Source organism: Hyaena hyaena, unplaced genomic scaffold (assembly GCF_003009895.1).
Source record: "Hyaena hyaena isolate Hyena2069 unplaced genomic scaffold, ASM300989v1 scaffold_70, whole genome shotgun sequence".
Classification (NCBI taxonomy): domain Eukaryota; kingdom Metazoa; phylum Chordata; class Mammalia; order Carnivora; family Hyaenidae; genus Hyaena; species Hyaena hyaena.
This window is the reverse complement of record NW_024080701.1, coordinates 2170830-2189085: the sequence shown is the minus strand read 5'-3', so window position 1 is coordinate 2189085 and position 18256 is coordinate 2170830. Positions and strand designations below refer to the sequence as shown.

Below are 18256 nucleotides of genomic sequence, written 5' to 3'. Positions count from 1 at the left end.
CTTTGCAGAACCAACAAATCGACATCCAAACAACAGTCACAAGCCACTCAACAGTCCACAAGAATGTGCAACCATTTGATGATAATCGGTCTCAAAATCAAAGATGATTTTCATTATCACTGCCTAGAAAATTTAAGATATGAGAATGGATCATGACAGTAATTTTTTTTTAGGATGATAATATAAAGGGTCATTTGAAGGCTGTCATAGAAATAGTAGACTATTCCTTATGTTCTAGAGGGTCCTGGAATGGAAGTTTCTGGGCAGAAGATTTCATGTCAGTACAAGGAAAAACCTCTGACCTCTAAAACTATACAATAGTAATACAAGTTTCATCACAAAGTGGTAAGCTGTCACCAAATATATTTAGCTAAAAATTAACTGATTGCCTTTTGTGGCTTTGTAAAGGAGACTCAGAATCTGACTGGGGGGTTTTGTTCTTGTTCTTTACTAGTATCTTTAATTTCATTTTGTTTTGTTTTATCAAAGCTATCCATAAACAGAGACTAAAGAGGTAAATACATACAATGGCTTATTACAAAAGACAGTGATCCTCCACTCCAACAATTTCCCAATTCCCAGCAGCAAATTTTCAACTTTTTTAAAAATTTTCTCTTAATGTTTACTATTTTTGAGCGAGAGAGAGACAGAGCATGAGTGGGGGAGGAGCAGAGAGAGAGGGAGACACAGAATCCAAAGTAGGCTCCAGGCCCTGAGCTATCAGCACAGAGCCCGACACGGGCCTCAAACTCACAAACTATGAGATCATGACCTGAGCCGAAGTCAGACGCTCAACCGACTAAGCCACCTAGGCGCCCCAGCAAATTTTCAACTTTTATGGCTGATTCTTTTACTATACACCTCCTTATCATTATATGCTTTTTTTCCCCTTTTCTCCAGTTTTAGGCACTATTCACTTTCCAAGATATGAGATTTAGCTCTTCTTCCTCTTCACATCTCCCTGTACATGCACTTCCCATCCCCTAGTCTTCCCAATATAATTATATAATTCTCATTAAATCAATACTCAAAGTTCAGGGGCTCCTGAGGGGCTCATTCAGTTAAGCATACAACTCTTGATTTCAGCTCAGGTCATGACCACACAGTTCAAGAGCTTGAGCCCCAGCTCTGCACTAAGAGCATGGATCCTGCTTGGGATTCTCTTTCCCTTTCTCTCTGCCCCTTCTCTGCTCTCTCACATGGCACTCTTTCTCTCTCTCAAAATAAATAAATAAACTTAAAAAAGAAAACCTCAAGGTTTATATAAATCCAAATCAGAGGTAAGCATGCAGTATACTTATTAGGGTAGGCTACACGAAGAGATCCCAAAATACTAGCCTGGTGAGTGAATATGCAGATCATTAATTAAGCTAATTCTCTTCCACAGTCATCCTAAGACTCAGGCTGACAACAGTTCCATCTTAAATACAAGGCTTCCAAAGCTGTCCCAGATACCTCCCATATAGTCAGGGGAGGCAAACAAAAGAACACATGAGGGAGATCAGGCCCACTTTCACTCACATTCCACTAGAGAAAGTATGTCATGAGATCTAATCAAACTACAATAGTGATTCAGGAATCCTGCCTAGCTATGTGCCCAAAAGAAAGGGAGAGAAAATCTGAGTACATAGTTAATGGTCTTTGCCCCATATACCTTGATTACTTTTCCTCAAAAATATTGAAAAAAATTGGAACAGACCTTAGAAATAGATGGTACAGGAAGAGGAAAGGAAGGATAGAAGGACAAATAAATCAGTTAACTAAATCTAAAGGAAGGTTAATGAACATCCCACAAAATTGGAGAAAAATTACAGGGCACCTGGGTGGCTCAGTTAGTTAAGCATCCAACTCTTGGTTTCGGCTCCGGTCAAGATCTCGCAGTCTTGTAGGCTAGAGCTGAGCTCTTTCTTCATCAGGCTCTGTGCTGACAGTGCAGAGCCTGCTTGGGATTCTCCTCTCTCTCCCCCTCTCTCTGCCCCTTCCCTGCATTCTCTCTCTCTCTCTCTCTCTCTCTCTCTCAAAATAAATAAATCAACTTTAAAAAAAAAAGGGAGGGGGGGCCTGGGTGCCTCAATCATTGAAGGTCCAACTTCGGCTCAGGTCATGATCTCACAGTTTGACAGTTCAAGCTCCACACTGGGCTTGCTTCTATCAGTGAAGAGCCTGCTTTGGATCTGCTATCCCCTCTCTCTGCCCCTGCCCCACTTACGCTCTCTCTCTCAAAAGCTAAACATTAGGAAAAAAGAGAGAAAAATTAAAAGGTGATTAATTTTTTCAAGAAACATACTCCTTTTGTTATGTACCACACTCCATGTTATGTATAATAAAAAATATATAGACTAAACGCAATACATTATCCTCAATTAGATCCTGGAATAGAATACGGACCTTAATGTAAAAACTAATGGAATCCAAGGCAAGTCTGGAGTTAACTAATAGTAATATATCAATAATGGCTTCTTGGTTTTGACAAATGTACCACAGTAATGTAAGACGTTAACATTAGGAGAGGGGCGCCTGGGTGGCTCAGTGGGTTGAGCAACCGACTCTTGATTTCAGCTCAGGTCATGATCTTGCAGTTCATTAGATCGAGCCCTGCATCAGGCTCTATACTGACAGTACAGAGCCTGTTTGGGATTCTCTCAATCTCTGTTCCTTTCCATTCACACTCTCACAAAATAAAATAAACAAACATTTAAAAGAAAAAAATGTAAATATTAGAGTAAATTGGGTGATGGGTATACAGAAACTCTACATGATCTCTGTAACTCTGCTCTAAATCTAAAATTATTCCCCAAAAAGGTATTTTTAAAAATCAGTAACAATGGTTCAAACACTGCAGTGCCACAAAAAATTAAGCAATATGATTCAACAATTTTAGGTCTGGATATCCACTCATAAGAACTGAAAGCAGAGGAGCACCTGGATGGCTTAGTCATTTAAGTGTCCGACTTCAGTTCAGGTCATGATCTCATGGTTTATGGGTTTGAGCCCCGCATCAGGCTCTGTGTGTGCAGCTCAGAGCCTGGAGCCTGCTTTGGATTCTGTGTGTCTCTCTCTCTGCCCCTCCCCAATCGTACTCTCAAAAATAAACAAATTTTTTTAATTTTTTTAAGAATTTAAAGTAGAGACTCAAAGAGATACCTGTACATCCATGTTCACAGCAGCCTTATTCACAATAAACAAAAAGTGGAAGCAATCAAAGTGTCCCTCAATGGATAACAGGATAAACAAAAAAATGTGGCATATACATACAATGGGAATATTATTCACCCTTAAAAAGATGCTACAACATGGATGAACCCTGAAGACATCAGGCTAAACAAAATAAGCTAGTTCCAAAAGGACAAATATTTTGCATGATCCCACTTATGTGAGGTACCTAGAGTAGTTAAATTCATAGAGACAGAAAGAAGAATGTGGTTTCTAGGGACTGGAGGGAAAGAACAGTAAGTTAGTATTTTCTGAATATAGAGGTTCAGCTTAGAAAGATGAAAACTCTAGAGATGGATGGTGGTGACTGGTTGCACAACAATGTGAATGTACTTAATGTCAAAAAATCTGTACACTTAAAAATGGTTACAATGGTATATTTTATATATATTTTACTACAATTTAAAAACTACAGCTCTATAAGCACAATGACAGAGGTTTGAACAAAATATTTCCATCACCAGAAAAACATCTAAAACAAATTCTGACTTCCCTGAGATTATGACATCTAAGGTAGTTTTGAGCAAAACAGTCACATTAGGGAAGAACATGGAAGGTAGGAGGTACTGAATAAGACAGAGGCACAGCAAGTTTGGTAGACTAGAGCAGGGGTCAGCAAACTGTAGCCCCATAAGTCATGTTCTCCCACAACTTTTTGTACAGCCCACGAACTAAAAACGGTTTTTACATTTTTAATGGTTGAAAAAAAGTTAAGATAACATTTAACGGCACGCAAGAATTAAATGAAATTCCAATTTCAATGTCCATAAATAGCTTCCCTGGAACACAGCCATAATCATTTGTTTACATGTTGTCTATGCCTAATTTCATGCTACCACAGCAGAGGTGAAGAGTTGTGACAGAAACAGGAAGACCCACAAAGCTTAAGGGGCGCCTGGGTGGCCCGGTCATTTGAGCGTCCAACTTCAGCTCAGGTCATGATCTCACACACAGTTCACAAGCTTGAGTCCCGCATCATGCTCTGTGCTGACAGCTCGGAGTGTGAAGCCTGCTTCAGATTCTGTGTCTCGCTCTTTCTCTGCCCCTCCTCTGCTCATGCTCTGTCTCTCTCTCTCTCTCAAATATAAATAAACATTTTTTAAAAAGTTTAATATTTACTATTTGACCGTTACAGAAAAAATCTGCCAACCCATCTACAGGCCTGAAAGTAGTACATATAGTACAGATAAAGCAAAAATATATATGAGGGAGATGCATGGCAAATAAGGTAAACTATACAGTAGCGGGCTTCATGTGCTAAGCTAAAGAATCTGAACTTGTCTCAGCTTGAGTCCATTCACTCTGAGAAGCCACTGAAGAACTGTGTAGAGACTAATCTGATTAGATAAACCTTATGTAAAGACAACAGCCACTTGCTTTTAAAGGTATCTAAGCTATTCGTTTTATTTACTAAAAGAACATAGCTTTCCACTGAAACAAAAAGGCATCAAATAAAATAAGCCTAGAAGCATATCAATAAGCATAACAGTGATAGCATATTAAAAATTTTTATCTCCTGAGGTGCCTGGCTGGTTCAGTCAGTGGAGTATGCAACTCTTGATCTCAGTGTTGTGAGTTCGAGCCCCATGCTGGATGTAAAAAATAAATTCATTTAAAAAAACTTATCTCCTTCTTTGTGCTTACCTAGGTTTTTCAATTCTTCAAATCTGAATTATCAAACTGCTTTTGTAATCCAAACCAAAAAAAAAAATCTGTATTTTTAAACTATTCACACACACACACACACACACACATAATTTGTTTCCTATGTTCTATAGTCTTCTCCCCACCTTTAGGTGGAAAAATATGTCTAGGAAAACTTACACATAGAAAAACTATTAAAGTATGCCACTGTCACACTTGTAAAGGATACATGACATTCTACCTTTTTCAAAATATGTATACATATTTGCTTTGCAGACATGAAAAAATAAAATGTTTGAATGCAAGTACTGGCAGAACAATCTCTTCCTACATAAGGCTTTTATTATATCCAACAAAGAACCAAATCAGTATCTTAATGAAACTAAAAATGTTAAAGGATAGAAGAAAATGCAGAGTTGGAAAATCAAGTCAAAATGTTGAAAACTGATGCAAGATAAGACTGCATATAACCCTGAGAATATAATTATGTGCTTAAGAAATGCAAAGTACTTGATTTATACCAAAGTACTTTGCACTTAATGATACACCGCTTGTTAAGATTAAATTATTTTTTAATGTTACGTTTCAGTTCTTGCACTAAGTTGTCAGAGATTCATGTGCAGAGAACCGTGTCTTTTATTTCTTTTGTGTGTCCCCCACAGCACCTCATACAGTGCCCATATATGGTAGGTGTTCAATACATGCTTAGGATTGAATGACAAAATAATGAACCCTATTTTGAGCTCACAGACTGAAACCCTCACACCTACAATTCACACCATTAAGCCTCCCTCTATGCAACAGTTTAATGGACATTCCTGGGGCGAGTACTGCTGACTCTACTGGATTTATTACATTAGGCTTCTTCCCCAGCAAAGAGCTCAAAGTACACGTGTAATGTTAAAATAGAATTCCTGACTACTGAGAAGGTGGGTGGAAAAGTAGGCAAGTGAAGGAAGAATCTATTATAATAGCCTGCCTCCAAAGAAATAAGCATTATTCAGCCCTAGAGATTAAAACACTCCTAAAATGTCTCCAAATTAAGACTTCTGACACCATTTCATTAAATATTGTACTAGGTAAATTCTATCACAATATCATTAAAACCAAAAACTGACCATTAAAAAAGTCCATCTCCGCTAACAATCCACACTACTGTGTATTGTAAGATCTAGCTGTAATTACTCTTTTCCCAAAAGAAAACTTCCAAACTTTTTCAAAGCATTATGATTGAACATCTACCACATGCTAAGCACTGAAAACACAAATGAATAAAAAAAGCAGCCAAATAGCAACTGACTTTGTGTTCTGCTATAAATTAAAGTACTAACAACAGAGCTGAGGCAGTACCATGCAGTGAGGAGCAAAGTTCTATCTGTGGAAATTACACACCAAATTTAAGCTGGACAATGAAGACTGAGTAGGAGTTTGAGGCAAAAGGCAAGACGGGGAGAAAAGAGTATTCCTGACAAATTCAGAGCTATACACAAGCAGACCACACTAGTCATGGCAGGATAGTGGAGAGAGAGGTAGAGTTAAACAATGATGGGTCTGGTATGAAAGCTATGAAAGTTGGAATTTAGGCCCCCAGGTAGTGGACACAACATGGAAAATATTCAGGTAGGCAGTAACAAAAACCTGCAGAATCAGTTCATAAAACACAAAGAGGTCATATTACAATCAGCTCAAAGGAATGATTTAATACTGTACCATACAGACATAGCTCAGCACTGTGCTGATGAAGATACAAAAGAAATCTAAGTAAGTATAGGGGCGCCTGGGTGGCTTAGTCAGTTAAGTGTCCAACTTCAGCTCAGGTCAGATCTCATGGTTCGTGGGTTCGAGCACCGCATCGGTTCTGTGCTGGCAGCTCAAAGCCTGGAGCCTGTTTCGGATTCTGTGTCTCCCTCTCTCTCCGCCCCTCCCCTGCTCATGTTCTGTCTCTGTCTCAAAAATAAATTATTAAAAAAATTTTTTAAAGAAATCTAAGTAGAACTTATTCTTCTGTCCATGCTTTCAACGGAGTCTCAGGGCTCAGCCACTGGCCCTCTTTACTCCCTGTCTAATGTTATCAAACCCATGTTTTTAAAACACTATATACTGATGGCATCCCAAATGTATATTATATTCACAGCCCTGACTTTGACTGTAAGCTCCAGACTTAAACAGTCAACTGCTTATTCAAAGGTTATTACTAGATATCTAGTGGTATCTCACATTCAACACTATCCAATTAAATTCTTCATATTAAACCCCAAACTAGCTCCTTCTAATTTTCACCTCTATACATGGCACCAGTTGCTCTAGCAAAAAAAGTTGTTACCATGTTTGATTCCCTCTTTCTCTCATCTCCCACAACTAACCTATCAGCAAAGTCTATTCATTCTACCTTCAAAACATACCTTGAATTGGACCCCTTCTTACTGCCTCCAAGCCATCATACTTCATCTTACCATTCCAGTGACTTCCTAAATGGTCTCCTACTGCCCCTCTTACACAGCTAAGTAATCTTTTTAAAATATAAATTAGACCGTATCATCTTTCTTTATAAAACCATCCAATGAATCCCATCATACTTAGAATAAAATACAAAGCTCTTCTGGTGTACCAGACTCTATACCATCTGAGACCACCAAATACCCAGTATCATTTCCTACCATTGTATCTCACCACTACCACTTCCAAATATTACTCCAGTAATCTCCCAACTACAGCACACTAGCCTTTTTGTACTTCCTTGAAAATCAGAAACTGATTCTCACCCCAGAGTCTCTGCGTTAGTACTCTGTCTCATCATTTGAAATGATCCATGGTAGCATGGCACACTCCTTAACATTCAGGTCTCTTTATGCTCAAGCATTCAGAGAAGCCTTATCTGACAACCTGTCTTTTTTTTAATTCTTTTAAATGTTTTATTTATTTCTGAGAGAAAGAGAGAGAGACAGCATGAGCATGGGAGGGTCAGAGAGAGAGGGAGACACAGAATCTGAAACAGGCTCTAGGCTCTGAGCTAGCTGTGAACACAGAGCCCGACGCAGGGCTCAAACCCACAAACCATGAGATCATGACCTGAGCCCAAGTCAGATGGTTAACTGACTGAGCCACCCAGGCGACCCACCTGACAACCTATCTTAACCACCAAACTCACCATCACCACTCACTATTCTATCATACTATTTTCTTCACACCATTTTTTTTTTTTAATGTTTTATTTATTTCTAGGAGAGAGAGAGACAGCGTGAGCAGGGGAGGGTCAGAGAGAGAGGAAGTCACAGACTGAAACAGGCTCCAGGCTCTGAGCTGGCAGTCAGCACAGAGCCGGACGCGGGGCCCGAACCCACGAACCGCGAGATCATGACCTAAGTGAAAGTCGGACGCTTAACCGACTAAGCCACCCAGGCGCCCCCTTCACACCATTTTTATAACATCTGAAATCATATTATTTATTAGTTAAGAGTCAAACCAGAATATAAATTCCATGAGAAAAAGGAGTTATTCACTGCTCAATCCCTAGACCTAGTAGAATACCTGGCATACAATAGGGCTCATTAATTACTTGTGGAATGAACAACCTAATTGGTCTAATCTTAAAATATTTCTATTTTGGGGGGAGCCTGGGTGGCTCAGTCAGTTAAGCATCCGACTTCGGCTCAGGCCATGATCTCATAGTTTGTGGGTTCCAGCCCCGTGTCAGGCTCTGTGCTGACAGCTAGCTCAGAGCCTGGAGCCTGTCTTTGGATTCTATGTCTCCCTCTCTCTCTGACCCTCCCCTGTTCGCGCTGTCTCTCTCTGTCTCTCAAAAATAAATTTTAAAAAAACATTAAAAAAAATCTTTTTTAAGATATTTCTATTTTTTTAGTCCCCCCCTCCCCCCGAGAAAGAACACACAAGCAGAGGAGGGGCAAAGAGAGGGAGAGAGAATCCCAAGCAGGCTCCACACCATCAGCACAAAGCCCAATGCAGGGCTTGATGCCACAAATCACGAGATCACAACCTGAGCCAAAACCGAGTCAGGCGCTTTACCAACTAAGTCACCCAGGTCCTTCAATCTTATTTATATTTTTCTCCTGTCATGCATAACTGAATAATTGCTTCCCCACTTTTGGATTTAGATCTATTTCATGATTATCAGGCTTTTCTTCCTAGAACAGAGATCTAAAATAGTTTAAAGACTGTTAAAACAAGCTATACTATACTAATGCCTTTAATTCCTTTCTATAATTAGCCCTGCCAGCAACTTGTTCAGTTATTTTCTTTGAACATACATCCATTATCCTCTTTCTACATTATCAGAATTTTCAATGTACTGCTTATTATAAATACTATAAATACTGACTGACATAACCATAAAGAAGGTTATAACATTTTTTACATTACAAGTAACACAAATTTTGGGGTGTTTTTTTTAAGAAAAACATAAGAAAAAGTACCAAAAAGGACATATAGAAAAGCAAACATTTAAGAAAACAAATTCAGGGGTGCCTGGATGGCTCAGTTGGTTAAGCATCCAACTTGAGGTCAGGTCATGATCTCACAGATCCTGAGTGTGAGCCCTATCAACGTTGGGCTCTCTGCTGTCAGCACGTAGCCTGCTTTGGATCCTCTGTCTCCCTCTCTCTCTCCTCCTCCTCCTCCATTCATTCTCTCTCAAAACTAAAATAAACATTAAAAAAACATATTTCAAAATATACACTAAAAAAAGAATTCACAAGCAGGTAATGAAGGTCAACACCAAGAGTAACATGTTGTGCTGATAGTATGTACTCTAATCCCAATCTAATCATGAGAAAAACACCAAATCCCAACTGAGGGACAAATTACAAAATACTGACCACTACTCTTCAAAACTGTCAAGATTATCAAAATAAAGTCTCAGCTCTTTTGCCCAGGCCCGTGGCACTGGCAAGATGGGCAAGTGTCATCGTCTTTATATTGCCAAGAAGCTCCATAGCCCTAGACGGGATCAGAAGTAGCATGGTAAACAGTACAAGCAAGCCCATTTAGGCACAGTCCTGAAGGCCAACCCTTTTGGAGGCACTTCCCATGCATAACGAATTGTGCTGATAAAAACAGAAGTTGAAGCCAAACAGCCAAATTCTGCCACCAGGAACTGTGTCAGAGTCCAGCTGATCAAGAATGGCCAAAAAAAAAAAACCACAGTCCTTGTATCCAATGATGGTTGTTTGAATGTTATTAAAGAAAATATGAGTTTCTAGCTGTTGGATTTGGTCACAAAGGTCATGCTGTCGGTGACATTCCTGGAGTTTGTGTTAAGGCTATCAAAGTAGCCAATATCTCTCTTTTCGCCTTATACAAAGGCAAGATGGAAAGGCCAAGATCATAAGTTTTGATAGTGAAAACATGACAATAATAAACTTTCATATGCCACAAAAAAGTCTGAGAAACTATGATAACTAAGAGAATCTCAAAGAGACATAATTACTAAAAGTACATGGCTGTGTAATAGTTCTAAAAGGCAATAGCTTCATGTGACCTCTCTGGGGATGCCTTGGAAGACCAAGCAACCAGCTTTGTTTGCAATGAAGCTATGGCCATCTTGATAGCACATTCCTTATTTGTTTTCACTTTTCCCCTACCTCATTTCCTTTTCCTCTCTCACACTTTCTTCACTGGAATTTCACCCATTAATAAAGAATATACCAACATTACCTACAATAAACAAATTATGGAAACCACCCAAGTGTCCATTGATTGATGAATGGATAAAGAAGATGTGGCATACATACACATACACAACGGATATTTTTTTTTTTTTTTTACAAATAGTTTATTGTCAAATTAGTTTCCACATAACACCCAGTGCTCATCCCGACAAGCGCCCTCCTCCATGCCCATCCCCCCTCCCCCCCACATCCATCAGTCCTCAGTTTTTGTCAGCATTCAAGAGTCTCTCATGGTTTGCCTCTCTCCCTTTCCCCCACCATTTCCCCCCTTCTTCTCCCCCTTGGTCCTCTGTTAAGTTCCTCCTAGTCCTCCTATACGTGCACACATATGATATTTGTCTTTCTCTGCCTGACTTATTTCGCTCAGCATAACACCCTCAAGGTCCATCCATGTTGCTACCCATGGCCAGATTTCATTGTTTCTCATTGCCATGTAGTATTCCATGGTATAGATAAACCACATCTTCTTGATCCATTCATCTGTTGCACAATGGATATTTTCTCAGCTAAAAAAAAAAAAATGAAATCTTCTCATTTGCAATGACATGGATGGAACTAGAGAGTACCATGCTAAGCAAAATAAGTCAGTCAGAGAAAGACAAATACCATATGATTTCACTCATTTTGTAGAATTTAAGAAACAAAACAAATGGGAGGCACCTGGCTGGCTCAGTCAGTGGCATATAAGACTCTTGATCTCGGGGTTGTGAGTTTAAGCTCCACGTTGGATGTAGAGACTACTTAAATAGATATTTAAAAAACAAAAACAAATGAGCAAAGTAAAAAACGGGGAGAGAGAGGCAAACCAAGAAATAAACTCTTAACTATAGAGAACAAGCTGATAGTTACTAGAAGGGAAGGCGGGGGAATGGTTAAATAAGTGATAGGGTGTTATGATGAACACCTTGGTGATATATCAATGTGTTAAATCATTATGTTGTAAGTTATATTACACTGTGTGGGGCGCCTGAGTGGCTCAGTGGGTTGAGCGTCCAACTCAGCTCAGGTCATGATCTCACAGTTCATGGGTTCAAGCCCCGCGTCAGGCTCCGTGCTAAATGCTGGCTCAGAACCTGGAGCCTGTTTCGGATTCTGTGTCTCCTTCTCTCTCTGCCCCTCCCCTGCTCATGCTCTGTCTTACTCTGTTTCTCAAAAATAAATAAATGTGGAAAAAAAATTAAAAAATAAAGAAATGTTTAAAAAAATATTACACTGTGTGTTAGTTAACTAACTAGAATTTAAATAAAAACTTTTAAGAACTAAAGCATTAGTACATTAAAATATATATATATATATAGTGATATCCTGGAATAGAAAAAGGACATCAGAGGGGTGCCTGGGTGGCTCAGCCGGTGAAGCGCCCAAATCTTGGTTTAGGCTCAGGTCATGACCTCGGAGTTTCATGATTTCCAGCCCCGCATGGAGCTCTATATTGGTAGTGCAGAACATGCTTGGGATTCTCTCCCTCCCTTTCTCTCTGCCCCTCCTCAACTCATGCTGTTTCTGTCTCTCTCAAAATAAATATATAAACTTTAAAAAAATAAAGAAGACAAAAGGACATTAGATAAAACTAAAGAAATCTGAGGCACCAGGTGGCTCAGTCACTTAAGTGTTCAACTCCTTGGTTTTGGCTCAGGTCATCATCTCGTGGTTCCTGGGTTCAAGCTCAGCTGGTTTTGGCTTGAGTCAGGATCTTATGGTTCCTGGGTTTGAGTTTGGCACTGAACTTGGGGTTCATCCAACTTGGGATTCTTTCCCTCTCACTTTCTTTCTGCCCCTCCCCTGGTCACACACTCATGCTCTCTCTCAAAATAAATAAATAACCTTAAAAAGAATAAAAACAGAAACTAAAAAGGGGGCACTTGGGTGGCTCAGTCAGTTAAGCGTCCAACTTTGGCCCAGATCATGACCTTGCGGCTTACAGGTTGGAGCCCCACGTGAGGCTCTGTGCTGCCAGCTCAGCGCATGGAGCCTACTTCAGATCCTGTGTCTCCCTCTCCCTTAAAAATAAATAAACATTAAAAAAATTTTTTTAAAGAAATCTTATTATACTAGAGACTTTAATTAATAATAATATATCAATACTCATCAATAATAACCAATGCTCATTGGTTCATTTTTTACAACACATATACCATACTCACATAAGATGTTAACATGGAAAACTGGGTGTTGGGTATATAGAAACTACATGATCTTTGCAGTTTTTCTATAAATCTAAAACTGTTCTAAAAAATGTTTATTTTTTAGGGGCGCCTGGATAGCTCAGTCGGTTGAGTGTCTGACTTCAGCTCAGGTCATGATCTCACAGTTCGTGGGTTCAAGCCCCGCGTCAGGCTCTGTGCTGACAGCTCAGAGACTGGAGCCTGTTTCAGATTCTGTATCTCCCTCTCTCTCTGACCCTCCCCTGTTCATGCTGTCTCTCTCTCTCAGAAATAAAAAATATTTAAAAAATTAAAAAATAAAAAAATTAAAATGTTTATTTTTTAAATTAAATTCATACAAAAACCCTACCAATCAAATAAAACCACCATTACTTTACAGTTGAAGTATGCCATTTTATTTCTTTTAATATCTATTTATTTTTGAGAGAGAGACAGAGCATGAATGGAGGAGGGGCAAAGAGAAAGGGAGACAGAATCTGAAGCAGGCTCCAGGCTCTGAGCTGTCAGCAAAGAGTGTGACACAGGGCTCAAATTCACGAACCCAGAGATCATGACCTAAGCCAAAGTCAGACGCTTAACCAATGGACTTACCCACGCAGTCACCCCTAATGTATGCCATTTTATTTTTTACAATGTTTTTAATATTTTTATTTTTGAAAGAAACAGAGTGCGAGCAGTGTAGGGGACAGAGAGAGAGGAAGACACAGAATCTAAAGTAGGCTGCAGGCTCTGAGTTGTCAGCACAGAGCCCAATGCGGGACTTGAACTCGCGACCCACGAGATCAAGACTTGAGCAGAAGTCAAATGCTTAACTGACTGAACCACCCAGGCGCCCCAATGAATGCCATTTTAGACTTTTATGTAAATTTTAGATTTGTAGACACATACAGGGATAGTCCTACAAAAATGTGATCTACTACATAAAATTTCGTAACCTTTTACTTAACAAAATATATGCTTTCTAAGTCATAAAATTTTTTTTTAATGTTTATTATTTTTGAGGAGAGAAACAGAGAGCAAGGAGGGGAGGGGCAGAAAGAGAAGGAGACACAGAATGAGAAGCAGGTTCCAGGCTCTGAGCTGCCAGCACAGAGCTTGATGCAGACTCAAACCCACAGACCGTGAGATCATGACCTGAGCTAAAGTGGGCCGCTCAACCGACTGAGCCACCCAGGCACCCCTCCAAGTCATTAGAACATCATGTCTTTAGCTACAAGGTATTATCCTGTATAAAAGTACATTTATTTAACCAACCCCCCATTATTTAACATTTAAGACTGTCCAGATTTTAGCTATGATAAAAAATAGTACAAAAACAATTCTTAAACATCTTTACAAACTTACAAATTAACCAAGAAGAGCAGCTGCTGAGTTAAAGGGCACACAGGTTTTTAATGCTTTTAATAGGTAGAGCCAAAATGCCCTTCAAAAAGGATGTTCAAAGATAAATATCCACTAACAGCAGTGTATGTGTGCCAATTTCCTCACTCGTATGCCAATACAATATTAACACTTTATTACATACACACTGCCAGACAGGGTGGGGAAAGTGGAGGAAGTTGTTTTGTGTTGTTTGTTGTTTTGTGTTACTTGTTTATAAATGAAAAATAATGTATTTATCTTTAGTTATTTTTCACCATCTATTCATGTCTTTTGCCCATTTACTAGATATATTAAGATCATTAAACTTATAAATCCAACACATGATGCAAATTTTCCCCCCACAATCTGCCTGGCCTTGCTCATCACTGGATCCCCTACAGCTGAGAAAATGCCTGTCACATGGTAAGCACTCCATAAATATGTTAAACAAATACTAAGCGAATAAATTTGTCTTTATGATGTTTTTACCAACTACAGGTTGTTAATTCAAACAATATGCACCATTTTATGGATTCTGCCTTTGCAGTCATGCTTAGAACAGCTCATCCCATTTCAAGATTGGAAAAATGTTTACCCATTTTTTTAAAGTAGCAATTTCCGACTTCACATTTTTTTAAAGATTTTATTCTTGGGGCACCTGGATGGCTCAGTCAGTTAAGTGTCGAACTCTGGCATGAGGTCATGATCTCCCAGTTGGTGGGTTAGAGCTCCCTCCACCTCAGGTTTTGTGCTGACAGCTCAGAGACTGGAGTCTACTTTAGATCCTGTGTCTACCTCTCTCTCTACCCCTCCCCGCACTCATGAGCACACTCTCTCTCTCAAAAATAAATTAGCATTAAAAAATTATTAAAGATTTTATTTTTTTAAATGTTTTATTTATTTCTGAGAGAGAAAGAGCACGAGCAGGGGAAGGTCAGAGAGAGAGGGAGACACAGAATCCGAAACAGCCTCCAGGCTCTGAGCTAGCTGTCAGCACAGAGCCAGACGCAGGGTTCGAACCCACAAACCGGGAGATCATGACCTGAGCTGAAGTCAGACGCTTAACGGACTCAGCCACCCAGGTGCCCCTTAAAGATTTTATCTTTAAGTAATCTCTACACCCAACATGAGACTTAAATTTACAACCCCAAGATCAAGAGTCAAATACTCTACCAAAAAAGTCAGCCAGGCACCCCCTGACTTCACATTTTATATTTAAGTACTTAATTCACGTTGATTTTATTTACATTTTAAGCTAAAATTCCATTTTATTTTTTTCAGTTAGCCAATTGTTCCAACACAGTTTTGAAATTCCTTCTCAACTAATGTGAAATGCCATCTTTATAACACTAAATAGCTTTATTTATTTCTAAATTTATTATTCTGTTCCAATGCTCTATTCCAGAGCTACTACTCATTGTTTCATGATAGGATAGTTTTATTTGTATACTCACTAATACAATCCCACACACACACTTTACTTTCAAAACTATTCTTACTTTATAGGGTCATTCTTCCAAATGAACTTTGGAATCATTCTGTCAAATTTTTCAAAAGGTATTATGGTTGGAATTCTGTGAAATTACCAGCCATATGAGCTAGTTCAAGTTACTTATTCTCTGTTGCTATTCTCCTTGCCGGTAAAATGGAGAAAATAGTACCACCTCATAGGTTTGTTAACAAAACTAAATGAAGGCATATAGAGTATTAAGCTAGAAAGATGTTAACTGTCACTATAATTGTTTAAAAATGGTAACTATTGTTATAATGATTACTCAAAAAATGTTTTCCAAATTGTGCTCCCACAAAACTCAAAGGCCCTTTAAGTTACATCAAAGGGTAACACAAAACATAAGCAGTGATACGAAAAACGCACGTCTGCATCATTTCACTAAAGCCCTGACTCTCGGTAAAATGAGGAGCTGGGAGCAGAAACCATGAAAAACATCAAAGGTTCGTGGAAGGAAGCCTCAAAAATTTTACAAATAATGGCCTACCAAGTGGAGAAGACGACTTCTAGGTCCTTCTAGTCAGCTTTATAGGACATTAGCAAATCCCTTCTACTTGTTTCCTAGCTCCACCATTAAGGACAATACTACTTACCTCCTGGTCTCTTTCCAGGAAACAGAGATTAGCCCTCTAAAACACAATACTTTTCAAATGACTGAGTGCGAAGGCACAGAATATAAATGCAATTGATAAATATGGACAAATATGCCCAGAATATTAAATGAAACTACATCCAGGTTTCCTACATCAATGCAATGATGGGAGGGATGGGGGGTGGCTTCTGGAGACAAGACTTATCGTTTCGTTGTTAATTCTTTTGTTATCTGCATAACATTGGGATTCGGTAGAGGTCACATACCACAGGAAGGACTTAAAAAAAATCCTACACAAAATACAAATGAGAAAATGGAGGATGGGAACGGCAACAGGGCTTGCTCATTACAAAAGTAGCCAAAGGCCTAGACCCCTAATTCCTAGACCACAGCTCATTCCACCACACCATACAGCCTCTCGCCGACGCTTGCCACGCTTCGAAGTGGGAGGAGCAAAAGCAGACGGATCCGGCCGCAGCAAAGACGCTAAAGAAAACCACAGGTCGGCTCAGTCGGAGGCACGTGACTGGCCACGCCTCTCTCCTACCACCCTCCCCCTTCCCCGCGCCAGCAGCACGCGCTGCCAACCTCATCATGTGACCTTCACGCGGCCCCAGCGCTCCCCCTGCTAGGCGACTCTTTCCAGCAGCCATTTTGCAGAGAACTTGCCGTCCGTGCTCACAGAAGGGCAGGACGCCACGAAAACCCGTGGCCAGATTTTACAGGCTGCACACGCGCTTCGAAAGTGCGCTCGCACCGTGAGGGCTGAGCCGAACCTCACTGAACACGTCGCACCCCGGGGCGCCGGGGAAAGCTGTGGGTGCGCCTCAGCCTGCGATTGGCTGTGGCATCCACGTGATGCCACGGCCCCCCCCTCCATTTTCTCCTAACGCCCCCCCACAAAAACACCCTGACTCTTAACACCTCGCGCCAAGTACACGCCACTGGGCGCGTGGGTACCAACGGGGCGCGTGGCAACCAAGGCGCCTGCGCGTACCTGCCAGGGCCGACCGGAACGGGCCCACGCGCCGCTCCGCTCACGGGTCCCGGAATCCTCGCGCTGCCGGACCACCCGGCTAGTCATTGGCCGCCAGGTTTGGTCACGTGTTAATCTCAGGACCGCCCCTAACCGCTAATCACCTGGCACCGTGCTCGAAGCGGCGCCGAAAGTCTTTCGCACGCGGAAAGGGAGGGTAGTTAAAGGATCTTCTTTTTTGCCGCTTTGGTGTTACATTCGTAAAGGGGAAACGAGAAAGCTGGGTCTCAAAACTAAGTAAGCTCACACCTACCGGTTTAACTTCGCGTGCCTCTCCAGGAGCCGAGAACCATCGCCCTTGGGCGCTCCCCGATGCACGCCGGGATACGTCTGGCGCCCCTCAGTGTGCTGCAGCGCATGCCGGGAAAGGCACCTCTCCTGATTTCCTGGCTCTCACCTCCAGGGTGTTCTTTCATGTCCCCTTGAAAGCCTGTTCTTGGGCTGGGAATGAAGCGACTTGAGTAATTATGGGAGTGTGACTGGATGTAAAGAGGCACTTTCAGTGCCCTTTCCCCTACTTGTTCCGTCTCTGTGGTCTTGGGAAAACCGCTTAACCTTTCTTCGTGGAGCGTGCTCTTAGTAAGTGCCTGCTGAGTGCCTTTGTGAATATTGCAAAAAACAAACAAACAAACACACAGGGAGAGTGCTTGCCTACAATGAAACTATCAGCCTTTTATGGTCAATGGAAAATAATGCTAATTTAAGTACAACTGAACTGCAAACCCCACTAAGGAGTAGAAATAATGCTTGGAGTTTGTCTTAGGATAGAAGACCAGGCTTTTCTTGCTAACCTTATGGCTATTGTTGCGGAAAGTGGGGGTGGAAGGAGCAGGAGGCATTTTAAAAGGGCCCTTTTCTGGTTCTACTTGCTCCAGCAATGGTATATTGGAACCAAGAAAAACACCATCTCCTAACAGTCTAACACTGAGAAAAAGTGGTCTTAGATCATAAGCAGTTAATTTTGTGATATTCACAGGCTGACTACCGGGCCAAACCCTGATATTTTATTCCAGGAAGCCCCCAATTAGAACAATTCATATCTCTTTTGCT

At 40.6% G+C, this 18256-nt stretch overlaps 1 protein-coding gene and 1 pseudogene across 1 annotated transcript in view; one reads left to right on the top strand and one right to left on the bottom strand.

The window, feature by feature from the left end:
- The window catches only part of MGA (MAX dimerization protein MGA), a 166763-nt gene extending 149556 nt beyond the window's left edge, over positions 1 to 17207 (bottom strand). The window contains exon 1 of the mRNA XM_039232925.1: positions 17168 to 17207. The gene's annotated coding sequence lies outside the window, so the exon portion shown is untranslated. The remainder of the gene's footprint in view (positions 1 to 17167) is intronic.
- On the top strand, positions 9765 to 10201 carry LOC120232295 (annotated as a pseudogene).
- Positions 17208 to 18256: the final 1049 nt, after the last annotated feature.